This window comes from Caretta caretta, chromosome 1 (genome assembly GCF_965140235.1).
Source record: "Caretta caretta isolate rCarCar2 chromosome 1, rCarCar1.hap1, whole genome shotgun sequence".
Taxonomy (NCBI): Eukaryota; Metazoa; Chordata; order Testudines; family Cheloniidae; genus Caretta; species Caretta caretta.
The window spans coordinates 231,527,798-231,544,658 of NC_134206.1; the positions used below are offsets into that span (position 1 = coordinate 231,527,798).

General features: G+C 44.1%; 1 protein-coding gene across 2 annotated transcripts in view; it reads left to right on the forward strand.

Moving 5' to 3' along the window:
* Positions 1–16,861, forward strand: part of ARFGAP3 (ARF GTPase activating protein 3) — an 80,159-nt gene that overhangs the window by 32,370 nt on the left and 30,928 nt on the right. The gene's annotated exons all lie outside the window — the stretch shown is intronic.

Here is a 16,861-nt window from a genome sequence, read left to right on the forward strand (position 1 = left end):
AGTATGAATTACTTATGACATACTTATACAAGATAAAACACAACAGTTACTTTGTTAGATTTATCTATTAACATTTTGAATAACACCAAGTACTATTTGGTGCAAATAAAGCTTCAGTTGATGTTTGTATTTTACTGAAATAATGTAGCTTATATGAGTTGAAAAGTAACTTGCAGAAAGCTGTGTTTAAAAATAATACCAACAACATGAGAAACTTTTTTTGGCAATAGTGAAGAAATACAATGAAACACCATTTCCTGTTTCATCTTCTATTAAAAGCAAGGAATAGTTTGAGTACTGTTACCTGTACAAATCCATGATCGAGTGTGTCAGGCACATCCTATATCTTTATCAGAACCTTCTAAAATACTTTTGCCTGTGGGTTGCCTCATGTGTATTCCATAGGTAATGATCATTGAGACCCAAAGCTATATAAGGAGTTATGTACCCATCCTGTCCCTTGGTTCTTTCCAGTTGAAACCTCTGTAGCTTCTTCCTGCAGATTTCAGATGGCTATATGTTTTTCATTCATTATTTCTAGTTTTATGGTCATTCTCAACAAAGTTAAATATATTTAGCAGTTGACTTGTATATTTAGCAGTAAACATGTACTGTTGCAAAATGAAGTCCTCCTTTTCCTGGAGCCAAGGGCGCCCTCCTTCAAAAACCCATTGGGAGTTCCCCAGGTTGTTTGTAGCCCATGGGGGTCATCCAGAATTCAAATTACCACTTACATAGGGCTTGTCTTTGCTGCAGTGTAGCCCAAGATATATCTCAAGTGTTATCCCTAACCCAGTTCCCATCTGCACGTAGAAATCTCTAGCTCAAGTTTAGTGGTGCTTTAAACTCAGGCTTGCTGTCCCATCAGGGTATGTTTACAGTGCAGCTAGAACCAAACCTCCCAGTGTGGATAGATAGACAGGAACTACTATCTATCTATGGAGCTTGAGTTAGCACACTAAAAATAGCAGTATAATTGTTGTGGCTTGGGCTCTCAAGTCCACTTGACTCCCTGAGTCTGAGCTCGAGAGGCTAGCCCAAGTTGCTGCAGGAGCTGTGATGTCCACAGTGCTATTTTTAGTGTGCAGCTCACACCACTAGCATAGATCTACCCTGGCCGGGGTGGATTTGATTTAAATCACTAGTCAGGAAGACTTGATTTAATCATGGATTTCTTCATAAAAGTGCATTCTTGTTGGATGTTATAACCTTGATACATATTCTTCACAACTCAGAGATAGATATCGATGTAGGTTTCAATTTTAGAAGGTACACACTATACATTTTTAAGTGATTTATTTTGAAAACTTTTCAGATTAGTTTTACAGCTATATCAGGAAAATGAATGATTTTTTTTGGTTATTTAATTTACCAAAGGTAATTGAAGCAGATATTTATGAAGTCATTGGGAGGTGAACTATCTCCAATTCAACAGGTTAATCATTAATATTTGAAGGATTTTCTTGTCATGCTGTACTAGGAGGAGAACATCACCAGACAGACATTTAAATTGTTTTATTTAACTAAAACAACGTTATGTATTCTGGATTTTTTTTTCAACAGCAAACATAGAATATTTTAACAAAACAAGCATTTGAATTTAGTTAAACATTCAAGTTTTTTAAAATCAGGTTTGTTTTTGTTAAAATTGTTTAAGTAAAATAGTGAAATGAAATATATTTAAAAAAAAATATTAAATCGACAGTGTCAGCCAGGTGAACATGAGAAACTTAAAATATTGGCTTCTGCAGTTAACTCAGTCATCTTCACCTTCATTTTCCTGTTTGTTCATAATCTGGAAAAGAAAAAAAGCTTTCCTGCTTTTTCAGGTCCCAAATGATTTCTCAGTTTGGAATAAATTAGTCCAAAGGAAGAAAATATCTTTCTATACCGGCAAAAGACGCTACTGCTGTTAAAAGTGAGATTATCACTTCAACAGTCTCTCAATCCAAGTGCTTAAGTGACTTTCACCAGTTCATTGGTGTGACTTTCTTTAAAACATCATCAACAAACATATTTCTTGAATGGTTCACCCTTAGCTCTGAAGTTTATTATAGTTGGCATTGTGGAGGGATGATTGCTGGATGTCCATGTCCTAGCCAACTCCTCTTCTTGAGCAGTTAAGGTTTGACCTTGGTACCGAGTATTGAGAATATTTGCAAGAAAATGAGCTGGAGATAGTGCTTGTCCCATTCGTTTTTTTTAATGCTTGTATTTTAAGATCTCACTCAGTTCCTTCCAAATTTCAACAGCGTCAGCAATAAAACAGCTATTTCTCTGCATTTTGTTCAAGGCTACAGAAATAGGCTTCAGGGTACTCGGCATGTGTTCAACATTTCTCTTTAGCACAGCGTTGAGAACTTTGTGAAAGTGCCATCTATTTTTTCACGATTTTGTTCACAAACTGTCATGCGGTTAGTCCAGTTCTTGATATAGTGCTCAAAACAGTTCACTACTGAGTTTCATGGCACATCTTGTGGGAGAGTTAGCTTGATTCCTCCCACTTTTTTCAGAGCAGCTGCTCCAAAGTGGTTGTTATGGAAGTATTTTGCAATTTCAACAACATTAGCCTTTATTTCTGGAACACTGAAGTCTTTGGCTAGGAGGTGCATCAAATGAGCACTGCAACCGTATGTTATTAGCTTGGGACTCTTCTAAATTTCTTTTTATCTTGGTTACATTTGCAACATTGTCTGTGACCAAGTTGCGTACTAGACATTTGAATTTTTTTTTCACAGTTTGTTATAACTTTTTTCTTGTAAGTATTCTGCTGTGTGCATTTCCTGATGTATCAATTATTTCTGTAAGGGAAACGTTCCCTTTTTCTGTTGTGTCACAAGCACATCCAACAGGATCATTGTGACATTGCTCCACCCATCAAGACTCAGGTTAACAATTTCACCCTCTAGACCTTTTGCACACTGCTCAATTTCTCTTTCATACACTTTATCCATACAGTTTGCCTGTGACATCTGCTCTATTGTATGGACTGTATCCTAGTCTTAATGACTGAACCATGTTAATTAAGTGTGGGTTCTCAATCATACGGAAAGGAGAGTTTGTTGCATAAACAAACCGGGCAATTTTTTATCAATTACCTCTCTATGTAATCTGCTGGTTCTTATCACAAACTTATCTATGGCAGTTTCTGGATGATGGAGTTGTTTTTCTTTTTGCTAAAGGTGATATACTGTGGCTATGTGACATACATGATGTGATTGAAATACTATCATTGGCAGCTAACTCTGAAACTATAGAAAATGATGGTGATCTTGAAGGTGGATAGTCTTCAGAATCCCGTGTGTTGAGGATGGATTCTCCTAAACAAAATAAGTCAATGCAGTTATTTAATTATTATTACCATACTGCTCATTTAGTATTACTCATTGCATTCACAGACACTCAGTACTACTTTAAAGGTGAAATTGTAAAAGGAAGTTCTGCCTGTGTCGGCTATTTATTTTTAATCACAACTGCATCTAAAGTGATAGTATATAGAATAACCACTATATTCTTTGGTCAAACATGAAAATTCAAGAATAGTCCAGAAGGAAGACAGGCAGTCCTTAAGAAAGAATTATGAAATAAAAAAGTTTACCAACCTGCAGATCTTGCATGTTCAGACATGTTCCTTTCATCATCTTCAATGCAGCTTCCTCCTGAAAAGGAACACTTCTCATGATGACGTTTCATGGGTTGTTTTGGGCAACCGGGCCTTGCATTTCTTTGTTGCACTCTTTTCATTTTACGTGCATGCCTGTCTTACCCACAGGTAGAGGAACTTCATTAAAATAATGCCAAACTGGGTTTCTTTTACGGCCTGCTGCCATTATAGGTTTTCCCTTCTAGCAACAGAATGGTATGGTAGATCTCAAATCAATGAAGGCTACGCTCAGAAAGACCTCAAGACTTCTGGAATATTCTGCTCAAACAGGTTTCAGAGTAGCAGCCGTGTTAGTCTGTATTTGCAAAAAGAAAAGGAATACTTGTGGCACCTTAGAGACTAACAAATTTATTTGAGCATAAGCTTTCTTGAGCTACAGCTGCATCCAATGAAGTGAGCTGTAGCTCACGAAAGCTTATGCTCAAATAAATTTGTTAGTCTCTAAGGTGCCACAAGTACTCCGTTTTTTTCTGCTCAGTTTCACTTTTGTTTCTACTGCCTGTCCCTCCCTTCTCACATTTCTCTCCAGACTTCTTCTCCTTGTCCAGAACTTTTCCGCCCCCAACAATCTTGTATTATTGAACTTTCTGAAACTTTGCACTTTTAGAGAGAGGTAAGGGATTGACTCTGTGTACACAAATTTGCAGAGGGACAATAGCGTTGAGGTCTGTTATTTCTTACCTTTATATACTGTCTGTCTATCAACACACACACACATTTTTGCTGTTATAACAAGCATGTTGTTTCTGGAGACACAAATCCACAGTTTGAGAACTGCAAAACTAAGCATCTCTGATAGTATCTTCTAGACCGGGGTGGGCAAACTTAACATCTGGGTGGGGAAATTGCATGCAGGACCATGAATGTAGGGCTGGGGTAGGGGATTGGAGTGCAGGAAGGGGCTCAGGGTAGGGCAAGGGGTTGGGGTGGAAGAGGGGTGTGGAGTGCTGGAGGGGACTTAGGACAGGGGTGCAGGGAAGGGTGTGGAGTGCAGGAGGGGGCTCAGGGCAGGAGGTTGGGGGCTCAGGGCAGGTGGTTGGGGTGCGGGGTGCAGGAGGGGTTTGGGCTGTGGGCTCCAGCCTGGCGCCCCTTACCTGGAGCGGCTCCCGGGTGGCAGTGATGCGCAGCGTTGCTAAAGCAGGCTTCCTGCCTGCCCTGGCCCCGTGCTGCTTCCGGAAGCAGCTGGCACAACGTCCCTGTGGCCCCAGGTGGGGGCAGAGAGCTCCTTGTACTGCCCTCACCTGCGGGTATCTCCCTCGAAGCTCCCATTGGCTACAGTTCCCCATTCCTGAACAACGGGAGCTGTAGGGGGGGTAGTGCCTGCAGGCGAGGACGGCGTGCGGAGCCCTCTGCTCCCCCCCTCACTCCCTCCAGGGACGTGGTGCTGGCTGCTTCTGGAAATGGCGTGGGGCCAAAGCTGGCCTCAAGGTGTAGTTTGCCCACCCCTGTTTTAGACTGAGCACTGAGTCCAATTGTGTAGATAGAAAGATTAACCTAAATAATCTGTGCAGAAGCCCCTGAAATCCCATAAAATTGGGTCCCTAATCCATGAACTATTGGAACTCATTTGCAAAACTTTTCTTAAACATTATATGAATATATTGTCTCATACTATGGAATTAGAATTTATAATCCCTTATTCCATAATGAGATATCTTTGAGCTATAATGTATCTTTATCTTTAGATAGGTTTTTTCCTCAAAAAGCATTTTGTCAAAAAAATATGATTTAAATAAAAAATATCCAATTTTTTTTTTTTAAATCATTGATTTTTATCCATCCTGACCCTGGCTGGGAGGCTTACTACTGGCTGCAATATAAACATACCTTCAGAGGGTATTGGTTGTGAAGCTCATGTAATGCTGATGCTTGAGCTAGTAATGCATTGGGGATGCAGCTACAGGCTACAAGCTTGAGTTAGCACAACTTGTTAGATGCCAATCCAATCACTCGGTGTCGCTCAAGTATTATGCCACAGTGTGGCAGCTCTGACTTGAGCTTTGTTAACTTGAGTGTAATAACTTGAGCTAACCGTTTTAGTGAAGACAGACACACAGTGTTATCACTTTGTTTCCAAACTTGTCATCATCTTGCACTGGATCTTCGCTCCCATGGGCTTTAGGGCACATTCTACTATCTTTAAGGCAACTACTGAATTTTGTCTCAGAAACATCCCTATGATAGATAATAGAGCTGCTACCTGGTGCTCTGTCCATAACTAAGAAGCATGAATCTCTGTATATGTCTTCTAGTTTTGATAATGAATTTGGAAGACTCATTATATTTTTATTTAGTTATCTCTTCCTCAGGGCCAGTATTACTGCTTGCCAATCTCCAAGTGTGACTCTGTGAAGACGGTACTTAATGAAGGAAAACAGGCTACACATCTGTTAATGAGGTTCTTTAGATGATTGCCTTCACAGATCTGTAGGACCCATGCTGAGTTTCTACTTCTGTGGAGTCTAGGTAATGGAAGGATTGGAGGGACAGGGCTGAGGCTTTGGCCCAAAGAGCTTGAAACAGTGAGGAAGCATACATGTGACCCTCGTGGCCAGAACCCCCTAGAAACTTGTGGCAAAAAGTGTGGGGTGCACACACATGCCCCAAATATGTGGATCTTTGTAGGCAATCTTGTCTCACTCCAGTTATAGGCAAGTCTTCTGTTTTTTTTTCCTTAAAATGCTTACTCTTTGATTTGTAACCTCTAGGTGGCAGTGCATACAAAATTTAGAGAAGCATGAATATACTTTAACTCACACGGGGCTCCAAACAATATCTCTGCTGAGTTTAATTTAAAAATTTGGAAAAATTCAATAGGACTTCATAAAATAGCTACAATGTAAACATTGCTTTCAACTCACACAAGTTTTGAGGAAAAACCTGTACTCTTTTTTAAATGTAGTGCATAATTTAAAACTCTTGTGTACAAGATTTCTAGGGTTTTAATCCTTTCTGTCCTTCTGCTCTTATTGCCCTCTGCAATAGAGTGGATAAGTGGACTTATTCAGAGCCATCAACATGCTATTTATTTTAACCAGAAGCAGATCTGAAGGTTTGACGTTGCTAAAATATCCTTGATAAACTGTGCTCTTCAGCTCAGTCCTTAAAATCTTGGTTGGTTGGTCTTTTAAAAATTAAAGTCTAGTAGAAGTTTCAAATTGAACTTGGCACAACCAGTTTCAGTTGCTCTATAATAGAGCCTGCTGTAAATGGGGGAATTAATAAGAACTTAATATACTTGCCTGAAAGATATGCCCTGGTTTGAAGACACGTATTTTTCTTATTTTCTTGGTTTCATTAATGCTGTCACAGAGGTGTAACAGTAAGTCTTTTTTATTTATAATTGCAAAAGTCAAAATGCATGTTTTTAAAAGTGAAAGTTTTCTCAGCATGTAAAAACATGCATGGCTTCAGAATGGATAATTCCAAGAAAAAGCTCCCTTCGGTTACGTTTACTTCTAATGCAGTTTTTTTATTTCTTTTGTTGTATATCCATTTGCCTAACTATCATAACTGCTTTAATTTCTATTGACTGTTATTTATACACCTTTTTCATGTCTTCCATTATGGAACACTTTATTCAGTGAATTGTAGACTTAAAGGAGTACATGAAGGCTTAAGAAACTTGCTTTCCTTTATAGATCACCTTCAACTTAGTGATTTTTGGCCATTTTTTCAGATTTACTTTTGTGCATATTGACTTTTCTGGGATATATATGTCCATATACAGTTTTAAAAAGAGTTAAATTTAAATGTTAAAATGTTAAGGTAAGGTTGACTTTTTAGTTTTAGCTAATGTACTTGTGGAGAGAAGGTGACAGTAATCAAATGTTTAAGATTGTTTTCTCTCTGAGAGATGTATGTAAATATCTCACTGTTAGAACTAGTAGGTTTTATATATTCATTGAGAAAATATACTTCAAAGATTTCATTCTGTAATTTTCTTGTCACAATCATAATTTTAAATGTAGTTTGACGTTTTCACTCTTTATTATTTGAAGAAATATATCCATCTGTGTAAGATTATAAGTCGTATAAAGATCAGACCTTTGCCCCTTTGTGTTTTTAGGTGATGCAGTATAACTGTATATTCAGGGATATGTACATTTATGCCTTAAAAATGTACATAGTAAGGAGTACACTATTACTGTAGCTAACCACATTGCCACAGGAATACAATTTCCCTGATGTACCTTAATAATTTTTAAGGGGGCCACTAATATGTTTTAAAAGTATTTTTGAATATGCATTTATTTTAAGTGTACCTGTGCTACAAGATTTTAAATGTTACCTTCGTGGCTGAGGCAAGATATTGCACACTTCTGCATTTTGGCACTCTTTAACAGCACTGTATTGCTTTAGGGAATGTCCTAATCAACTAATTATGGTTTATTTAAATCAGCAGTAAGGGGTTAAATTGAATACATAACATGGAGTATTGTAATGGCTTGTCAGCATTCTTTAGCATCTGACTGGCTGGTATGCATTTATATTAAAAACCTCTTTGAAATTGAAAACACTTAATGTGCACGTACAGTATCTAACCCTCATGCTGAAATATCTGATTAAAACTTTGTAATTCATTTCCATTCTAAGATCTTCTGTGGAGGGTTTGTCTTAGTTGGTTTTTATTATAAACTTCTAAGCACTGGGATTTGAAACAGAGGCTGATCACATTCTTAACTGCTGATGGTATAACAGTACTTGCTATCCTGCTACTTCGTTTGTATAATCCAAAAATATGGAGGCAGCATGATTATGTGTGGAAATAAGAGAGCCAGAAGGCAGAACCAAGCAAAGGAATCAGCGTTTTGAAGATGGCTTTTGAACACATACTGGAGAGACAGTACTCTTTTAAAAATTCTGTGTATATGCCAGTTACCAGGAAGTCATATCAGAATACATCATCACAAAAGTGACACTAGATAGTTGAGAAGATGTATTGATTCTGAGCCCTGAATTGAATTTAGTTGGACTAAAATTCCATCAGTCACTTTGAGTATGAAAAATGTATATTTTTCACCACATAATATCCAGATTTTCAAAAGGATGGCTGGCTGTCTTTGTGGGTGAAGTTTACACTGGTGTTTTACATGTGCAATTGATTTGTGGTTGTGAATCTGTTAGAGAGGCAGGTACCCTAATTGACACCTATAAATCATTTTGTGGGTACAAAAATACAGAAAAAATTTTTGAAACTTTATTCTTAGTTCAAATACCTTTGTTCTGGAAAAAATAAAGGTTTAATTTTAAAAGTTCTACTTGATTTACATGTATACTAAAACAAGTTTGTATAAATGTGATCTTGTGTATATTAGGATGTGCACTTGCTTGAATCTCACTTTGCATGCTTAAGTAGAAATATGCACACACTTCCCCATTTACATAATTCCTCCTCCCAGGAAATGCAAAAAGTACATTAAGATAACCTTATCGTTGAGATTTTACATGAAAAAGTTTGGACTCGTGGGAGAATTATCACAGCAACCCTAACTTTCATATGTTGCTTAGGTTAAAGGGTTAGTCAGTAGCAAATACTGTTGTTAAGGTAGCACAATTGTTCCCACTACAACACCCTTTTCTGCAGCCCAGCATCTCCCACAATTCCTGATGTCTGGGATGCTCTCCTCTCCGCTGCTCACAGAAGCAAATCAGAGTTTTGGAGCTGCATGGACTGGCCATGCCCCCTCCGTTCCTGCCTACTGTACATTTCTCTGCCTCTGTGGCAGCACAGCAAGCAGATGGCAGTTTTTACAGCTCCTGCCTTCACATCTGGGAGGGGGGGGACCTCTTTGTCAAAACTTGTGGCAGTGGTGAGCAATGACCCCTTCTCCCTTCAGGCCAGTTTTTTTAGCTGGGCAGTGGAACCCCCGTCATCTCAGCTGCAGTGCCTGCCTCCTGGCTCCTTTTGACCTTCCAAGTATGCTAGAGCAGCCTAAAAAGCACTAAATGACATCCAAGTGGTGTTCCATCAGTAAAACTGCCCTTCCAGGCTCAGCAGATGGTGAGTTGTGCTCAGACTGCACCAGTGTTATATCCCTAAGTCTATGTCCTGGGGCTATGGGTGGCACAGGTTTGTAGGATCCCATACCCTTTGGAGCAACTGCGACTCTGATGTGGGAAAAAATGGATTAGGAGACTATGGGCAGAGTGGGGACAGGCTTCAAGGATGACAAGGGGGACCCCAGTCAGCTGATTCAGGGGGTAAGTCCCAAGGGGCCTCTGGAGAACAGAGAGGGCAGACTTACAGGGTCACAAATCCTGTCCTTCACAAGTCCTAAAATGGGTCCTGAGTCCCCTGATAAAAGAAGTAGGGGTTGTAGGAACACCCCATCCTTCCCAATTTGTCCAGAAGGGGTCTGGAAGTTGTTCCTCTCCTGGGGGAATGGGATCCAGCAGGGGTGGACTTGGAAAGAGATCTCCCGAGAGGATTTAGGGCTCTCAGCAAGGCTAGCTGCAAAAGGCCTCACAGAAGCTGCAATGGAGTGTGTACGCTCTCTAAGGAAGCTAAAAAAGCTAAAAAATCAAAGAAAGCAAAAACAGGGAACAAAAAGTGTCAAAGATCTAGGACTCTGAGTCTGTTGACTCCTCTTCCACTTCATCCTTCACAGAGAATGGTGAATTGTCAGGCTGTGACTCCAATCAGAATTGGGGAAAGACTCAGTAAAGGTTGTTTTTTTCCCCTGAGAAATTCAAGGCCAGGTGCAGCAAGGTTGTATCCATTATTCAGATTCAATCTTAGAAATAATCTGGAGAGTAAGCCTCTGAGCAAATTTCTCTCCTCTAAATCCTCCCCTGAAGCTGCAATTTCCCTACACTCCTTCAAGGATATAGTCAGGGATGAATGGGATAATGAGATTAACAGAAATTCTCTCAGCTTCTATAGGATTCATAAACCAAAAATCCCAATTACTGAGATACTAAAGGTTGACACTGACTTGGCATCCCTGGCTAAAGGTATGTTTATCCCCTCAGAAGGGGAGTTCTCTCCTGATGATTCCCACAGATAGAAAAATGAAGGCCAGAGTTTATAACAGACTGATCACATTCTTAATTACAGATAGCATAACCAGCTACTTTAAAGTCTTTGAGGCCTCCTCTGCTTCTTTCAGGGCATCACTGGCAGCTGCTTGATTTGCAAGGACATCTCTCTACTGTCTGGAAGATCTCAGAGCCCTCAAGGATAGCTGTCACCCTGACTTTCCCTGATAAATGCATTCATTGCTGACGCCTCAATGGAGGCAATGAGATTCTCTGCCAAAACCATGGCCTCCAACTCAGTGACCAGGTTCCATCTATGGCTCCATCACTGGAAGGTAGATAGCTGTGCGAAGCAGGTGTGGTGCTCTACCAAATTCACGGGAGCCCTGACTTTTTGAGAGAAGCTAGACAAGGTAGTGGCAGGCAGTGCTAAAAGATCTAAAGAGTACCTTCCATGCCTTTAAAAGAAAGGACAGACTGGCCTTCATCCTCTCAGAAATAGCCGTGAAGAGACAGCAGGTTCTCCAGAGGAAAGCTGTGGAACCGTGGCTCAGAAGGAAAGGCCTGAGGGAATCCGGTCACTCCCAAAGCCTCTTTATGTCAAAGACCACATTGGTCTCTGCCTGAAGCTGAAGATTGGAGGCAAGACTTCCAGTATCCTGGAGGTATGGGTTGCTTCAATCATGGACCAGTAGGTCACGTAGACAGTGAGTCAGGGATACTCCCAAGTCACGGGCTCCACTCCATGTGTTTTTCATCCAGTCTGCCATATCGAATGACCCTGCAAAGAATGGTCTAATCCAAAATGAGATTTCTGTCCCCTGGGTAGAAAGAGAGCGTGTTCCCTCTGAAGAAAGATTCTCAAGGCTCTTTATAATTCAGAAGCATACAGGGGGAATCTGAGCCATTCTACAGCTCAAAGGGTTCAACAGGTTGATGAAGAAACCAGCGTTTCAGCCTGTTTGGTGTCATCCCTGTCCCTGGGGATTTTCTGACATAAGTGGATTTGACAAATGCATACCTCTGCATCCTGATCAAACTGTGCCATTGCTAAGGTTTGCCTATGGCAGGAAGCATTTTCAATAATAGACTTTCTTGTCGTTGGTCCCCAGGTATCTTTACAAAGCTCTTGGTGGTAATCATAGCCAGACTCAAGTCACAGGAGATTCACCTGTACCACTTCCTGGATGACATTTTTAATCAGAGTTCGATCCTCAGCAACAGCACACACAGCTATATTCTGCAGAATTGTGGCTTTATTATCAACACCAAGAAAAGCTGCTTGATTTGGTCCACCCGTATAACTCATTTGGGAATGGACATACACCTTAGTAGCCAAGGATATAGCCATCTCTCGAGAAGTATCAGAAGAGTCAAGATCTCACGTTGTTTTGGAACTGCAAGAGACCCACTACTACACTGAGCCTTCAGCTACTAGGCCTCCTAGTATTGTGCACAGAGATCACTCCATGTGTGCATTCACACATCACTTGACTTCAAGGCTTTATCTTAAAGATATGGGACAACTCCCCAGAGTGCATGAAAGATCAACTGAGGGTTCTGACACAGGTACTCAACTCCTTAAAATGGTGGACTGCCCAGTGTCCACCTGTATCCCTTCCAGATCCCATGATCCTCACAACCAATGCCATTGCAAAGGGATGGGCTGCACACCCGGCATTCCAAATGTTGCAAGGCATCTGGAATTTGGAGGAAAGGTCCCCAGATAAACCTTCTAGAACTAAGAGCATTCAAGCTGGTGCTGTGAAAGTTCCCATCCAGCCTTGAGGGCTACCATGTTCATCTTCGAGTGCTTGCTCATATAGATTCCATTCAAGGTGTGTGTGGACCCACGTGGTGTTGGAGATTTTTGCCTTAGAAATATCCATAAGATCGGCAGCGGCACTCTCTGGTATATTAGGTGCTGCCGGCCTTACTCCCTCTCCTTTCCTTCTTACCGCCCGTGACTGTTGGTCAGAGCGCCTCATCTTTCATTGCAAGAACATTAGAGGTTGTTAACAGCCCATTGTTGATCTTCCTGGTATATAGTTCTTAGGTACTTAGCCATTTAGTTAAGTGTTAGTTCTTAGTTTAGTTATTAGAGTCACGGCTAGGACTTTGCCCCAGAGTGGGGCATGCCCTGTTCTCTGGGCTTCAAACCATATTCATCATGCATGCTTATTAGTGACCCCCACAGCAGCTGTTTGAAGTGCTTGCGGGAATCCCATATACAGGACAAATGCAGGATTCGCAAGGAGCGGGATATCCACTTGAAAGCCCTCCTCATGGAGGCTGCACTTTGTCCGGTGTCGGAGCCACTCCCAGCACCTCGGCATCAGTGTGGAGCATCCCCGCAGGCACCAGGCTCCGCCCAGCACCATTCCCCGTCTCCAGTGCCCAAAAAGTGGCAAAAGAAAAGAGGCTCCCCGGCACCCATCTAAGGAGGGGAAGGGGGCTCTGGGCAAAGGACCTAGATCAGGCCACGTGCCTGCCCCAGAGCTGCAAGGGGATATTGCTACGGTTGGACCCCCTAGCCCAACCAGGGATCCACTTCCAACTCCTGGGAGCAGCAGGGGACCCTGGCTGCTACTGGGACCTTTGACGCCTGAAGACCTTATGGACCTGCGAGTACTACAGACGCTGCACCAGGTGCCGGACATGGCTAAGGCCCTGCAATCCAAGGGCAGGCCTGCCATGAGACTCCCCTCAAAGAGCAGTGGAGTGCCATCAGCCCCTGGATCATAGGCGTATGTCCCTGTCCCTGCAACCTAGAACCCCGGCCCCGCAACCTCGGTCTCCATCACCGCACTCTCCTTCCATGAGGCATAGAACGCTGGAATTGAGGCACCGGTCTCTGTACTCTCAGTACTACCCAGCCTCTTGCCAGAGACTGCCCCAGTGCATGTCCCTATCGCATGGATGATCTCCCAGGCATTGGTCCCCACCAGCGCAGGACTGCTTGTCGTCACGGCACTGATCTCCCATTGCCCTGGTACCATTCAATGGACAGACACTGATCTCTGCCCTCTAGGCATTGGTCTCCGACAATGGTCAGCTGGTGAACACAGGCTTCCACAGCCCCACCTTGGTCACTGGAAGGGGTCCAAGTCGGAGCTGGAGTTCAGCCCCTTGCCAAGAAGGCATGGATCTCCATTGGCACCAGAAACTGGCACAACATCCATGGCAGTGGTGTGGCAGCAGGGCCAATGGCCTGCTCAATGGCCTTGTTGGAACCTTTGGGACGTGCTGATGATGCTGGTTCTGTATTCCCACCACTCCTTCGACAAACCACCACCACCGGCACCGGGTTCAGAGCACGGTGCAGAGGAAAAAGGACAGAGACAAGGGGTTTAAGGGACACTGCCCCTTGACTTCCCGTTCGCCTGCTCAACCTGGCCCTTCAAGACACCAGGTGGACCAGAGACAGGCATTTTGAGGGTGTAGCCCAAAGATATTATGTTGAGTACCCAACGGTCTGAGGTTATTCGCAACCATACGGACCACGTAATCAGGATACTGAACAACACCTTACAGTTCTCGGCTGCCTCCCATCCCCCTTCCCCATCCCTCTTCAGGGACCCTTCTCATGAGCAACTCCTTGCCCAAGAGGTAGAGAACCTCTTACGTCTGGGGGCAGTAGAGAAGGTCTCTCAGGAAATGAGGGGGAAAGGAAATATCGGGAGTAGAACCCTAAGACTGGGATGCCGCCCTCGACTTGAAGGACCCATATTTCCATATCTCCATCTTCCAAGAACACAGATGGTTACTCCGTTTTGCACTGGGCTAGTGCCATTTCCAATTCACAGCACTGCCCTTTGGTCTCTCATCAGCCCCGAGAGAGTTTACGAAGTGCATGGAGCCAGTTGTCACTTACCTGAGGCGTCGGGTTGTCTGAATTTATCCGTACCTTGACTATTGGCTCAGTGAGGGCTGTTCCCGGGATCAGGTGCAACAGCACCTCGATCTGGTTCGTCTGTCTGTCACAATCTAGGTCCGTTAATAAACGAGGAAAAATATACTTTAATTCCAGTGCATCACATAGAGTTCATTGGGGCAGTCCTCGACCCCACTTGGACCAGAGCCTTCCTCCCCAAGGTCTGATTCCAAGCCATGACAGACCTGATCTCTTACGTCTGAGCCCATCCTCTCACCACTGCTCACGCATGCCTGAGGTTGGGGGGCCACATGGCAGCCTGTACTTATGTGGTCTGGTATGCTCAGCTTCATCTCATGCCTCTACAGGCGTGGCTGGCATTGGTCTATATCCCCAACAGACACAATATAAACCATGTAATCATGGTAATCACTGCACCACATCCTGTTGTCCCTCGCATGGTCGTTGAATCCCGTATTGGTGTTGGAGGGGGTCCCGTTTGCGGCCCTATACCCATTGGTGACCTTGGTCTCCGATGCCTCAGACCTGTGGTGAGGGGCCCACCTGGGTGATCTCAGTATGCAGTGATGTTGGTTGAGTCACAATCACCCCCTCCACATAAACGTCAGAAAGCTCAGAGCGGCTCGCTTGGCCTGCCAGGATTTCCTGCCTCATCTGAGGGGCCGGGTGGTTCAGATTCTGACAGACAAAACCACTGCTACGTTCCAAATCAACAAGCAAGGTGGAGCCCACTTGTCATTCCTTTGCCAAGAAGCTCTCTGGCTATGGGACTTCTGTGTTCAGCATGCTATTCATCTTGCAGCTGCGCACCTCCCCAAGGCCAGGAACATGCTGGCAGATCACCTCAGAAGGACCTTTTGGTCTTGCCACAAATTGCCTCTCCATCTGGATGTTGTCAGCATCCTCTTCCAGAGGTGGGGGACTCCCTGGGTGGACTTGTCGCGTCCAGGCAGAACAGGAAGTGCCACGTGTTCTGCTTGATTCTGGGGATTGACGGAGGCTCCCTGTCAGATGCCTTTCTGCTCCCATGGTCGGGGGCCCTCATATATGCTTTTCGTCCAGTGCCATTAATCCACAGAGTCCTCATGAAGGTTATCCTCATAGTGCTGGCTTGGCTGTGCCAGCACTGGTTCGGCATGCTCTTGCAGGCCACTGGCTGGACCTGGTGTCCCAGAATCACTGCAGTCTTCTGCACCCGAACCTGGCAGCATTGCACTTGATGACTTGGCTGCTTCATTGTTGAATGCGGAGGAACAGGAATGCTTGGCCCGTATCCAACAAGTCTTGTTGGGCAGCAGAAAGCCCTCCACCAGGGTGACCTACATGGTCAAATGAAAGCAGTTTACGTGCTGGACCTCGGACCAAGGTATTTGTCCCGAGCAGGCCACATTGCAGTTGAACCTGGACTACCTTCTGTATCTCAAGCTCCAGGATCTGTCTCTTTCATCTGTTAAGGTCCATTGGGCCGCAATTTTGGCCTTCCATCTTCCTCTCCAAGGCAGGTCGGTTTTTGCTCAGTACATGACAGTCAGGTTTCTGAAGGGTCTGGAGTGACTTTACCCCCACGTCCGGGATCCTGTCCTTCCTTGGGACCTGAATCTTGTGCTGTCATGGCTCATGGGTAAGGCTTCGTTTTAGTCACGGGTATTTTTAGTAAAAGTCATGGACAGGTCATGGGCGATAAACAAAAATTCATGGCCCATGACCTGTCTGTGACTTGTGCTATATATCCCTGACTAAATCTTGGGAGAGGGGTGGCCCGGGAGGTGCTGTGGGTACTGGGGGGCAGGTGGTGGCCCTGAACCCCCAGCTGGTGTTGGGGGGGTAGTTGGCGGGGCTGGCAGGCTCCTTATCTGGCTCCATGGCAACATCCCCCTCGCTCAGCTCCTTGGCGGAGGTATCCCAGGTAGCTCTGTGTGCTGCCTCTGCCCGGGAGCTGCAGCCAATGGGGGCTGCAAGTGGAGGCAGCATGCAAAGCTGCCTGGCCCCGCCTCCAACTAGGAGCAGAGCGATGTCACTGCTCCTGGGGAGCACCTCTCCCCCAAGTAAGCACCACCCAGAGCCCTAACTCCCTCCCGCACCCCAGCCCTGAGCTCCATCCCATACCCAAATTCCTCCTGCTGCTGGGGAGGGTGGGGGACACGGTGGCCTGAGATTGCCCCAGCATCAGTCGGTGCGGCTGGCCCTGGGGGTCACCCGAGCTGCTCAGGCAGCCCCCAAGGTCCACCATACTGGCTGCTGCAGAAGTCACGGAGGTCATGGAAAGTCACAGAATCTGTGACTTCCATGACCTCTGTGACAAACTCTCAGCCTTACTCATG